General features: G+C 46.4%; 1 protein-coding gene across 7 annotated transcripts in view; it reads left to right on the top strand.

The window, feature by feature from the left end:
- Nucleotides 1-328: 328 nt before the first annotated feature.
- The window catches only part of TSNARE1 (t-SNARE domain containing 1), a 471893-nt gene continuing 460362 nt past the window's right edge, over nucleotides 329-11859 (top strand). For 5 of the 7 annotated variants that reach the window (XM_064703638.1, XM_064703641.1, XM_064703642.1 and 2 more), the window contains exon 1: nucleotides 329-381. The gene's annotated coding sequence lies outside the window, so the exon portion shown is untranslated. The remainder of the gene's footprint in view (nucleotides 382-11859) is intronic. The other 2 variants (XM_064703640.1, XM_064703643.1) reach the window with 2 other exon arrangements.

Below are 11859 nucleotides of genomic sequence, written 5' to 3'. Positions count from 1 at the left end.
TGGGGTTCCCAGGAGGAAGATGAGGAGGATGAGGAGAATGAGGAAGATGTGGACCAAGGAACATCCCCCGGAGCGGCGGCAGGCGGGGAGCGGCTCCTGAGGGGCGGCCCCGGGCCGCGCCCTGAAGAGGGAGGTGCTATGAGATGGGCGGGGCCCCCTCGGGCCGTCCCCTCCGCCGATTGGTTGTCGGGTGAATGGGACGGAGCGCCGCGTCGCGATGCACTCTGGGAGTTGTAGTCCAAAGGGGAGGTTCGGCCGGCGGTATCAGCGGGATGTGGACTACAACGATGGGGGGGAGGGAGGCACACGTGGTCGTGGTGGGCGGGGCCGCGGCGGTCACGTGATGTTTGGGTGCCGGCGGTGACGGGCGCGCGGCGGCAGGTGAGGGGCGCGCTGCGGTGCCGCTGAGGGGACAGGGGGGTGACATGGGCTGGGAACGTGGGACAGTGGTGACACTGGCGCTGTGTGACACAGGAACCGGGCTGGGCTGGCACTGGGGGTCTGTGTGACACGGGGACAGGCGCGTGTGTGTGTGTGACATGGGAACAGGCATGGCCTGGCGCTGTGTGTGGGCGTGCGACATGAGGACAGCGCTGGCCTGGCACAGGTTCGGTGGGGAGGGCGTGTACATGGGGATGGGGCTGGGCTGGCACTTTGAGGGTGTGTGACATGGGGACAAGCTGGCCTGGAGGTGTGCGACACGGGCACAGGTGTGTGTGACTTGGGGACAGGGCATGGCACAGGGGGGATGTGACATGGGGACAGGGCATGGCATGGGGGGGATGTGTGTGACATGGGAATAGGGCTGGCACAGGAGGTATGTGTGTGACATGGGGACAGGGCTGCCCTGGCATAGTTTGCGATGTGCATGTTACATGGGGACAGGGTTGGCACAGGAGTTTGGGGTGTGCATGTGACATAGGGACAGGGCTAGCACAGGGGGCACGTGTGTGACATGAGGCGTGGCACAGGAGGTGTGTATATGACATGGGGACAGGGCTAGCCTGGCATAGTTTGGTGTGTGCATGTGACATGGGGACAGGGCTAGCACAGGAGTTTGGGTTGTACATGTGACCTGGGGACAGGGGTAACACAAGGGGGGTGTGACATGGGGACAGGAGTGCCCTAGCACAGGGGGCAATGTGTAACATGGGGACCGAACTGGGCTGGCACAAGCTGAGGGGGTGTGTGACACAGGGATGGGGCTGGCACAGGGTCTGTGGGTAAAGCTTGGGGGCTGTGGCTGCTGTTGCACAGCATTTTTTGTGTGTAATGAGTGATTTGGGGACAAGGCTGTGAGCAGGGAGGGACACTTGTGAGGGTGCTGTGTCCCATGTCACCAGTGACTGGCTGAGGATGGGATGTCCCTGCATGCAGTTTGTCACTGTCCCACAGCTTCTCAGGAAAAAACCCTGATTTATCAATTTCCAGCACAATGACAACGCTGGGAACTGCTCCTGGCTTGTCACCTGCCCCATTTTTGCTCAATTTTAGCCTCACACAGGCCATGATGTTGTTTATTTATCACTTTTTCCTCCTTCCAGGCTAATTCAGGAGCTTGAGGCAGTGGGATGGCTTTGGAAGTACAAGGAGAGGAAATAAAACCACTTTTAAAAGTACAAAGCGCTGCTTTCTGCGGTGGCCCTCGGCTGACTGCAGAAACTTTTTTTTTGGTTGCTTTTGTAGTTGGAAAAGTGTTTGTGGTTTGAAGCTTTTAATAAAAGCTCCCCCGAGCTGTGGGGTACAATTAACCTCCGGCATCTGGCGCTGGAGTGGACTTTGCTGGGGAAACCTCGTGTTCCCATGGAAGTGCTCGGTGTCTTTGTGTGCATATCAAAAAGCAGAGAGTTTGCAGAGCTAAAAGCACGTTTCATTCTGCCACCAGCACGCTGAATACGCCCTGCAGAACCCTCTTCTTGTTAGCATTTGAAGTTGTCTGTGACATTTTGGAGCTTGAGGTGCATCCTTGTGTCTGGGAGTGCTGCAGGAACAAGGAGATGTTTGTTTGCAAACCCTTGCGTGGGGTGGCAGCTCCAAGTTTTGCTTTGTGCTTTATTCTGCACAGAGGATTTAGGATTCAGCTGACTGAATCCTTAATTTTTACTAGCTGTGTGCTGTGGAGTGGGAAGGATTGATTAAAATATAAGGGTTTTCCCCCATCCTTTTTTTTTTTTTTTTGTTAGCAATAAGGTTTATACTTTATCAAGCATTTATCCCTTTTTCTAGGCTGTTTTTTTCCCTTTGCAGTGGGGCTGTGAAAATACAGTGCTCAATCCTGCCCTGCTGGGCTCTGCTGAGGTCCAGGTGTCCCTGTCCAGGTGTTTCTGCTCTTTAAATCACCACTGATTCAGCCCAGCTGCTCTCTGACCCCTTGATGCTCTCCTGCTCTGCTGTCTGCTCCAGCTGTGATGCCCTTTTCCATCTCATCTCCAGGCTGAGCTCTGGGTGTTGTCTGGAGTCTTAATCATGGAATCATGGAATGGGTTGGGTTGGAAGGGACCTTAAACACCATCTGGTTGCACCCCCCTACTATGGGCAGGGACACCTTCCTCTGTCCCAGGTTGCTCCAAACCCCATCCAACATGGCCTTGGGCACTTCCAGGGATGGAGCAGCCACAGCTTCTCTGGGCAGCCTCTGCCAGGGCCTCCCCACTCTGTCAGTAAGGAATTTCTTCCTAAAATCCAATCTAAATCTACTCTCATTTAGCTCAGTGATATTCCCCTTTCTCCTATCACCCTGTGCCCTTCTGGAAAATCCCTCTTCTTTGTGTTGATGCAAATGCAGGTTTTTAAATCCCTGATGTATCAGGGCACTGCTGTCCTACCCCTTGTTTCCTCCTGCTTTGCCAGCTGCAACATTCTTTTCTCTCTCATCCTCAGTCTGGTTTCTAGACTTCTTCTAGGGTGTTAAATGTGCTGATTCCCATTTTCCAGTGGTCATCCATGGAACAAATCACCCTTCCTGTGCTCTGAGGCCTCCCACCTTCCTGGTTTGCTTTTGTTTATTAATGAAACCAAAAATTAGCTTGACCAGTAATGCAGCTTTGATGATTGTGGGAGAGGCTGATCAGTGCAGCCACGTGTCCTGCTTGATCCAGGCTTCTGATTCAGATTCCATCCTTGTTTCCTCCTGTTGTTGTGTCTAAAGCAAGAGTTACAGGGTGGTGAGGCAATGAACCAGGCTGCCCAGAGGACCTGTGGGTGCCCAATCTCTGAAAATACTCAAGGCTGGGTTGGATGGGACTTGGAGCAACCTGGGATAGTGGAAGGTGTCCCTGCCCATGGCAGAGGTTGGAACTGGATGAACCTAAAGGTCCCTTCCAGCCCAAAGTGTTTTGTGATTCTGTAAATTATTTAGTTGAGACTGGTCGAGTTTAGTTGGCCAAAGATACTGGTAGAACAGAGATTTTAATATTACAATATTTTATTCCCATCCTCTCTTGTGCAAGCAACCCCATTCATCCTCTCACAGCTCTCTTCATTTATTTATTTATTTATTTATTTATTTAAAATGTTTTAAACCTCTTATCATTTACTCCTCATCACACAGCCCTCTGGTGTGACCAGGTTTCCCTTCCTGCTCTGGGTCTGGAGAATCTTTACCAGGAGTGGAGGAAAAATAAATATTCGGTGTCTTGATAAATTTGCACATAGATATCACAGCACTTAAAATGTGATTGAAAAGAAAAATAAAAGAGGGAAGCTGAAAATGAATGAGAGTATGTGCTTCCCCTTCAGATATATATATATTTTTAAAATGGTATTTTGAATTGTTGGTTCTTCTAGGATTTCAGGAATATTTAAATACCAAGTGTGAAAGGGCAAATAATATCAAGATAAAAATAACACTTTCGATTCCCTGCCTGTACCATAAACACATTCTGCTCCATGAAAGTGGAATGAACTGTTAAAAACTTGAAATTTACTTTTCCCATCTTTATTATTCTCCTTCCTACAATTCACCTGCTTTGTGCAGTGGGGTGAGCTGGGTGGCTCTCATTTGGGTTTTTATGGACCTTCCAAGGGTTGCTGGTACTTCAGAGGACTGGAAATTGGTGAGACCTGAGGGGTTTAGGTGGGCAGGAGGAGCCTCTGTTTTATTTAGAGTTGGAATTGTCATTGTCGGGGCAAAGGCTGATTGCACTGGAAAGGACAGGTTTGGTCCCAGTGAGGATGGATGGATGGATGGATGGATGGATGAATCTTTCCACCCAGGGCATGGTTGGTCTTGTGTTTCCACCTCTGGTGTCTGGGCTGGGGGATGAAGAGATTGAAGGCAGTTCTGTGGACAAGGACTTGGGGGTGCAGGTGGATGAGAGGCTGGACATGACCCATCCTCATGCACTTGGAGCCCAAAAATCCGAGCGTGTCCTGGGCTGCATCCAAAGCTGGGTGGGTGGGCAGCAGCTGATGGGGTTGTTATGCCCCTTCTCAGGTGAGACCCACCTGCAGAGCACAGGAAGGACATGGAGCTGTTGGAGCAAGTCCAGATGAGGCCACCAAGGGGATCAGAGGGATGGAGCCTCTCTGCTCTGGAGCCAGGCTGGGAGAGCTGGCATGTTCAGCCTGGAGAAGAGAAGGCTCCAGGGAGGATATAAAGTCCCCAAAGTGCCTAAAAGGGCTCCAAGAGAGCTGGAGAGGGACTTTGGACAAGGATCTGGAGTGATACAACAGGGAAAATGGCTTCCCACTGACAGAGAGCAGGTTTAGATTCAATATTAGAAAGAAATCCCTTATTGTGGAGGTGAGGATGCCCTGGAACAGGTTGCCCAGAGAAGCTGTGGCTGCCCCATCCCTGGAAGTGTTCCAGGCCAGTTTGGAAGGGGCATGGAGCAACCTGGGATAGTGGAAGGTGTCCCTGCCCATGGAAGGGGGGCTGGAACTGGATGATGTTTAATGTTCCTTCCAGCCCAAACCATTCCATGATTCCTGACCATTAGAAGCTGTGTATTTTCTATGACATGATCCCCTCAGTCTAAATTTAATCCAGCTGTTTATGCATGAGCCTAACTCACAACTGGAGGATCAGAGGGTACCTCCATGATGGTGTTTGTGGGGAACGTGCTGCAAAACTTCTTCCTCAGCAGCATCACCAACCTTTCAATGTGCATTGTATTTTACAGAACACTTTTTACCATGTGCAAATCCAAAGTGTGGCCCCAAACTGGTCTTGGTGTTTTTGGCACAGGGCACCACAAGCCTGGAGGAAAGCTCTGCCTTCCACTTGATGCTGAACAGAAAGCTTCATAAAATATTGGTGCTTTTTTCCTACTGCAAAACAGCCAGAAGTGTCTGTATTTTGCTGTCAGAAAGGCTATTTGTGGTTTTTAATAATACACTGTATTTCCCAAAGAATATGGTCAAGATAAGAATCCTACTTCCTATTTTTTTTTTTTTTCTGCTTGCCTTGCAAATGGTGGCGTCTAAGATTAAAATAAAGCAAGAGTTAAATTAATCTGATTTAACACTTGCAGGGAGGTTTCTATTTAAAACTCTTTTTCTTCGAAGTGTCACTAGTCAGGAAATTCAGTAGGCAGGTGCCATCTCTTTGTTGCAGTGCATGGGCACATCTCTGCAGTGTTTCTGATGATGGAAAAAATAGCATTTAACTAAAATAAAAAAGAGACAGGATGGATTATCTTTTTTATTTTTATGTCCATTTTCTGTGTCCATTAGAAAAGCAAAGATTGCACTGATAATCAGCTGCTTTTTGAATATATCCGGAAGATTGGTACAAAAATAAGAAGAAATGGTGTGTCAGCAGGTGGTTTTGAATTTTTTTTTTTTTCTGGGATGCAGAGTGTGGGGAAAAGCTCTCCCAAGGACCATTTGTCAGTTCATCTGCTGGGATGCTGCAAGAAAAATCTGGAAAATATTTCCCAGCTACTCCTTGAATGAAGTCAAACTTGGCTGCAATATCTATACTTACTATTTTTATTTTTTGGTAAAATTCCTATTTTTGGAACTAAATACTGATGTTGGGTTAGGTGATGATCTCTTCACACTCTCTGTCATCTCTTTCTTAAATAAAAGCAGAAAATAACTGCAAAATGTTTGATGCTTTTCATTGCATAGTGTTTGTTTTGTTCCTGCTCTGCTGTCCCCCCTGCTGCAATGCCAGACATCGCAAAAATAAGATTTTTTTGAGGTTATTGAGGACTTTATTAGTCCTCCTTCTCCTCTCTGCATACATTTATTGTCATTCTGGTCTTGAATAACTTGGCCATGTATTTTTTTTCCCCTTGTAGGACTCCTCCATCATCTGGTGCATGGAGTAAAGGAGTGCAGGAGACAGCCGTGCTGTAGGATTTTATTCCAGAGCTGTTGCCATAGTTCTTATTTCTGTAAAATAAAACATTTTCTTCTTCCTCGAGAGACTTTGATCATGCTCATTGCTGAAACCTGTTGCTTTTTTCCCCCATTTTTAATGAATCTTCTTGTGATGCTTCTGCGTGGAGGAGGGAGGTGCCTCCTTTGTTTTTCTACATGTGAAAAATCAGGCGGATTTGGAGGTGTTATAACCCAGATTTTTGGATTAACCCATTTCTGGGCTGCGTGAGATGCCAGAGACTCAAATATGGTATGAGGGAATTCCCAAACTTGCTATTAATGGCTGCTTTGTAAAAAATCCCATACAAAGCCAGGAGTTCTGTTTTTCTTTGTCCTTCTTCCCCAACTTTGAAATTCCCTAATTTTTTGTGAGAGGAAAAGAAGGAATGGCTTTAAGCTGAAGGAGCTGAGCAGCTGGTCTAGTGGAAAGTGTCCCTGCTCATAACAGGGGTTTGGAATGAGATAATTTTTAAGGTCCTTCCAACCGAAACCATTCTGTGATTCTGTGATTTACTGACATGTGACATCTCATGACTGTCACCACAGTCCTCATACAATGGTGCTGCCTGCCCAGCTCCTGTGCCCCAGTTTTTGGGGTGTCTTAGAGGAACAAAATCCTCCTGGGCTGTTCAGGGAAGCTTTGAATGATGTCTCACTGGGTCTACGAGTTGTGGAATGGTCACTTCAATTTTAGATCCATTGAATCATAGAACAGTTTGGGTTAGAAGAGACCTTCAGGATCATCTCATTCCAGCTCCAGCCATGGGCAGGGACACCTTCCACCAGACCAGGCTGCTCAGAGCTCCATCCAACCTGGCTGTGGGCATTCCAGGGATGGGAAATGCTCAGGATCATAGGGACCAGTGGTTGCAACTCACTGTAGGTAATTGCAATTAGGTTTGAGCTGAATTATTAGCAAATGCTTTACAGCATCCCATATCCCAGCATGGAGATGTTCACCATGTTCCAAGTTCTTCTGATTTTGGAGATAAAAATGCTGCTGTGCATCTGGAGATGGGGAGGTTGATGAGACTGCAGAAGTGCTGGGTAGCACCTTGTTTCATATAACCCTGTACGTGACAGAAATTCTTGTTGGAAGCTGCAGGGCTTCAGATTTCCCTTTGTGTGAACTGAACCAAGAGCTAAACCTTAATACAGCTTTTTACTATATTTTTCCCCACAAAAACAATTGATTTGTGATCCTTTGTGACACAATTCGCTTCCTAGACTCTCATGAGAGCCTCCTAATTTCTAAATACCTGATTTATACAAATTTAGACATAGTGTTACATAGCTAGAGATGTGATTTACCTTCCCCAAGTGTATTAAATGTCTTCTATTGTGTGCTGGTAATCTCCAGCTGCTCTCTTACCTGAGGGCCTGTTGCTGCTGGGGTGACCCTGATGTCAGTCCCATCAAATATTCTGCTGCAGGTTGTGGATGCTCAGGGAAAAAGTATGAAAAATTAACCTTACAAAATACGTATGTTATTGAATTAACAACTGATTTCTGTAATATAGTGCATAAGACTATATATATAAAACTCAAATATATATAATAATACTGGATGTGATTTTGTTTGCTTTTTTGTTCTGGTTTTTTTGGCCTTTGTTTTAAGGAATTTAAAATTTTAGTCTCTTCTCTGCCAAAAGTGCTGTGGGATTGATGTGGGCAGGATGAGGCCATGGTGAATACTCATAGCTGTGATCAGGGAAGTTTGTCCAACCTCTTGATCCTCCCCATCCTCTTGCTTTAAAATCCCATGCAGGTTTTAAAGCTATCCAGAGCTGCAGTAATGCTGAAAAATCAAGTCATTTTACTAAATCTACTTTTACTAATAATAAATATGGTAAAACTCTACAATAATTAAAATAGTGGTGCTTAAATTGTGTTGAGGTTACTGCATGCTAAAGGTTCAATTTCTCAGTGTCAAAGACCTTCAGCTTCCATTAACAGCAAGTGCTCAAAGATGGTAGTAGGTGGCAAAATGTGGATGTGGAAGCCTGAGAAATGCTGTCCAAAGCTTTTTGACACTTGTCTTTTAGAGAAAAACTGTGTGCTTTCCAAAGCTCTCCTAAGTTTTGATCATGCACCATGGGGAGGTTTCATAGCTATTGGTTGGTTTTCTAAAAATATAATTGGTTCTGTCCTAGTACTCAAACCGGCCCCTTGGAGAGATGTCTTAGCAAGTGGTGAAAACAGGATTGCAATATTTGTGTAAAACAGGACACCTTTTAATTTGAAAAAGCAAACTGAGACTCTCACTACAGATATTTTCCTGTTGATCATCTTCAGAGCTGAGGCAGGTGGGTTTCATAGGATCCTAGAATGGTGTGAGTTGGAAAAGACCTTCTTCCAACCCCCTGCCATGAACAGGGACACCTCCCACTATCCCAGGTTGCTCCAAACCCCATCCAATCTGGCCTTGAACACTTCTAGGGATGGGACATCCACAACTGATCTGGTTTTGTCTCCTTTTTCCCAAACATAGGGCAATCATGAGACTGGAATTCTGGTGGGTTGGGGTTTTTTTCCTCTTACGGGAATACTGGCAAATTAATTGTCAAGATCCTCTTCCCTGTGCATGGAAGCCAAGGTCTGCTTTTTTATTTTCTTTTTTTAATTTCTATTTTTTGCGTATTGTTCAGGTGTACCTTTGTTTCCTTTCATATCTAAAGATATCACACAGGTTCTGAAGTCTTCAGGCTTGCACTTCTCTCTTTGGCCAGTTCTTTTCCTACTGCACTGTGCTTGCCTTCCATTTAAAAAATAATTATAATTTAAGTGTAATCTCGGAAACAGAGTTGTGCATCCTAGTCCTGTTTGTGTGGCATTTGAGCACAGAGTATAAAGAGTGTACAGAAAATAGTCTGGAGATCCTCCTATCCCCAGGGGCACTCACTGCCTCTCTGCCTGTACTTCCTGAATTTGAGCATCTCTTTTCCTTTTCTTCCTGGTGAGACCAAAAAAAGTTTTTGAATTTTCCTTTGTGGCTGTTTTGTGGGTTTGAGATGCTGCTGGCTCCTTCAGCACCATCAGGGTGTGAGATCCTCCTGCTGGGACAGTTTGGCTTTTGCTTCTTTCCTCTACCAGCAGAAAGGAAATTACTTTTCAAAATTTGTGGTTCTTCCTGGGCTGGGGCAACAATCCAAGTCCTTGGAAGCAAGTGGTGGCCTGCAGGGTAAGGGGATGAGTGGTCTCCAGTGGTCATTTACTTGCAGGTCATAGAAGGGTTTGGGTTGGGTTGGAAGGGACCTTCGAGATCATCTTGTTCCAATCCCCCTGCTGTCAGCAGGGACACCTTCCACTAGACCAGGCTCCATCCAATCTGGCCTGGAACAGTTCCAGGCAGATGAGTCCCTTGGCTGCTTTCCTCTACAACAACTTGGTTGAGGGACACTTCTGGACTTGATGTCCTCCTTGCTTCTCTCCCACACCCCAGAGAGGCAGCTGGTTATCATGAGTGGATGTCATCTCCATGGACATCATCTCAAAGCTTACCAGCATCATGATAAATCCCTTGTTATTGGCTGGAGCAATGTCCTCTGGTGGTTCTCCAACCTCTGTTTCCATTAACTCACCATCCTGGGCAGACTGAGCCTGGATATTTTGCCTGGCTGGCTGCAAACCACTTTGCAAAGTTGTTCTCCTGAACAGACCAGGGTGACCTTGCACTCGCTGATTTGGTAGCCGGGCTCCGATGCCGATTCCCTGCGTGGCATCTCATAAATAGCTCCAGTTTTCAGTTTCATTTCCCAGACCTGTTTACACCTTGCCAGAAATAATTACAACCTCTGAGCCTGGGGTTTGCTGGGCGAGGGGGAGGAGGGCAAGGAGAAAAACCTGCAATCCATGTTTTTTCAAGCGCTGTCGTCAACGTGGTGCTGCCAGCGGGATTGGGATCTCCCTTCTGGGGCATGAATCAGGCTGTGCTCGCATCCACCCGGCATCGCTCCCCTTCTGTGCTTGAGAATTCTTCCCCTTCCTCTGTTCAGCATCATCTTAAATTCATATCCCAGGCGGTGCCTCCCTCACCTGCTTTATTACCTCTTAATGTGTTTTCCCAAGAATGTCTCGCACGCGGATAAACCTCTCCCGCTGCCCTTGTAAAACCAGTTCTTTCTGCGCTCTTCCTCCTCCAGCGCCTGTGCATTTTTCCTCCATCCATGCAGAGCTACTTTTCTCCTTCTTGCCATGTTTTCTTGAGCACCTTTGGAGCCTGAGCATCCTCCTGGAGAAGCGGATGGATGCCGGTGCTCGCTGTGGTCATGTGTGGAGCCGGTGGGGAAGGCAGGAATATTTTTAGCCTGCACTTCTGTGAGCTGCTCAGGGGGCCGCCCACAGCAGAGTATTAAAATAATAGCGGGGACATTGGGTAAGCTGTGCAGCAAAATGTTGATATGCAAATTGCCATCTTAAGAGCAAACCTCAAGGCGATTTTTGGCAATGCATGCAAGGCTCCAGAGCGGTGTGTTTTGAATAAAGATTACAGCAAAGGGATTTTGCCTGGAGGCCACGCTCGTCTCATTTATTCTGAAGCTTAGCAGAGCTGGTAATTCAGTGTTGGAAGCCAACAGGGTGAAACGTATGCACCTTTAAAAAGGTATTAGATTAGCATTGGTGAAACAAAATGTCACGTCACCTCTGTAACTGAAATTTCCAGGCTTGCAGGAGCAATAAATTTGGTTGGATTTCATTTGCGAGCAGTTCCTGGGCGCTGTCCAAGGAAGAGGCGGCTCTGATGGCAGCAGAGTTGGTTTGGGAGGTTTTGAGGCATTACCTGGTGAAAAAAATGAGCTTTTGCCAGCTGATTCCACATTTTTTGGACTTTTTATCTTCAACTTGGTGGTGGATGGCTTGGCTGTTGGAAACCTTGCAATAGGAAATCAGATCACACATGAATTCCTTATTTTTGTTGGGTTTTTTTTTGGTTCATTTTCCTGGCTATTGACTTCATGTTGGCACTACTAGGAAGGAAACAGCAGTAAATTTGTAGTATATTAGAACAGTTTGAGTTGGAAGGGATCTGAAAGATCATTTTGTTCTGACCCTCTGCTGTGTGCAGGGATGCCTTCCAGTAGACCAGGTTGCTCCAAGCCCTGTCCAGCCGGGCTTTGGACACTTCCAGGGATGGAGCAGCCACATTGCCATTCGTGTCATGTCGAGCTTCCCATCCACCAACATCCCCAAGTCTTTCCTCTCCTCAGGGCTTTTCTCAATGGAGGATTTGAATTCTTTCATTTATTCCAGTTCTTGAGGAGCAAGGATGAAATTGTAGGTGTTTTCATTATTCTTTGTTTCCTTCACCCATCAATGCCTGGGCATTGATAGGTAAAGGAAAAGTTCATATCACAACAAATATATTGCTTTAGAATTGAAAAGTGGCAGTAAATTAAAACAACATGTGAGTTTTGGTGGTTTTTTGAATTTTTTTCATTCTTGAAGACTGTTACAAATCCATCCCTTTTAGAGGTTGGAGAGAGATGATTTTGAGTGGGAATAAAAGTAGTTGGTAGCTAATTTTTCTCA

Source organism: Zonotrichia leucophrys, chromosome 2 (genome assembly GCF_028769735.1).
Source record: "Zonotrichia leucophrys gambelii isolate GWCS_2022_RI chromosome 2, RI_Zleu_2.0, whole genome shotgun sequence".
NCBI lineage: Eukaryota > Metazoa > Chordata > Aves > Passeriformes > Passerellidae > Zonotrichia > Zonotrichia leucophrys.
This window is presented reverse-complemented; position numbering and strand designations above follow the sequence as displayed.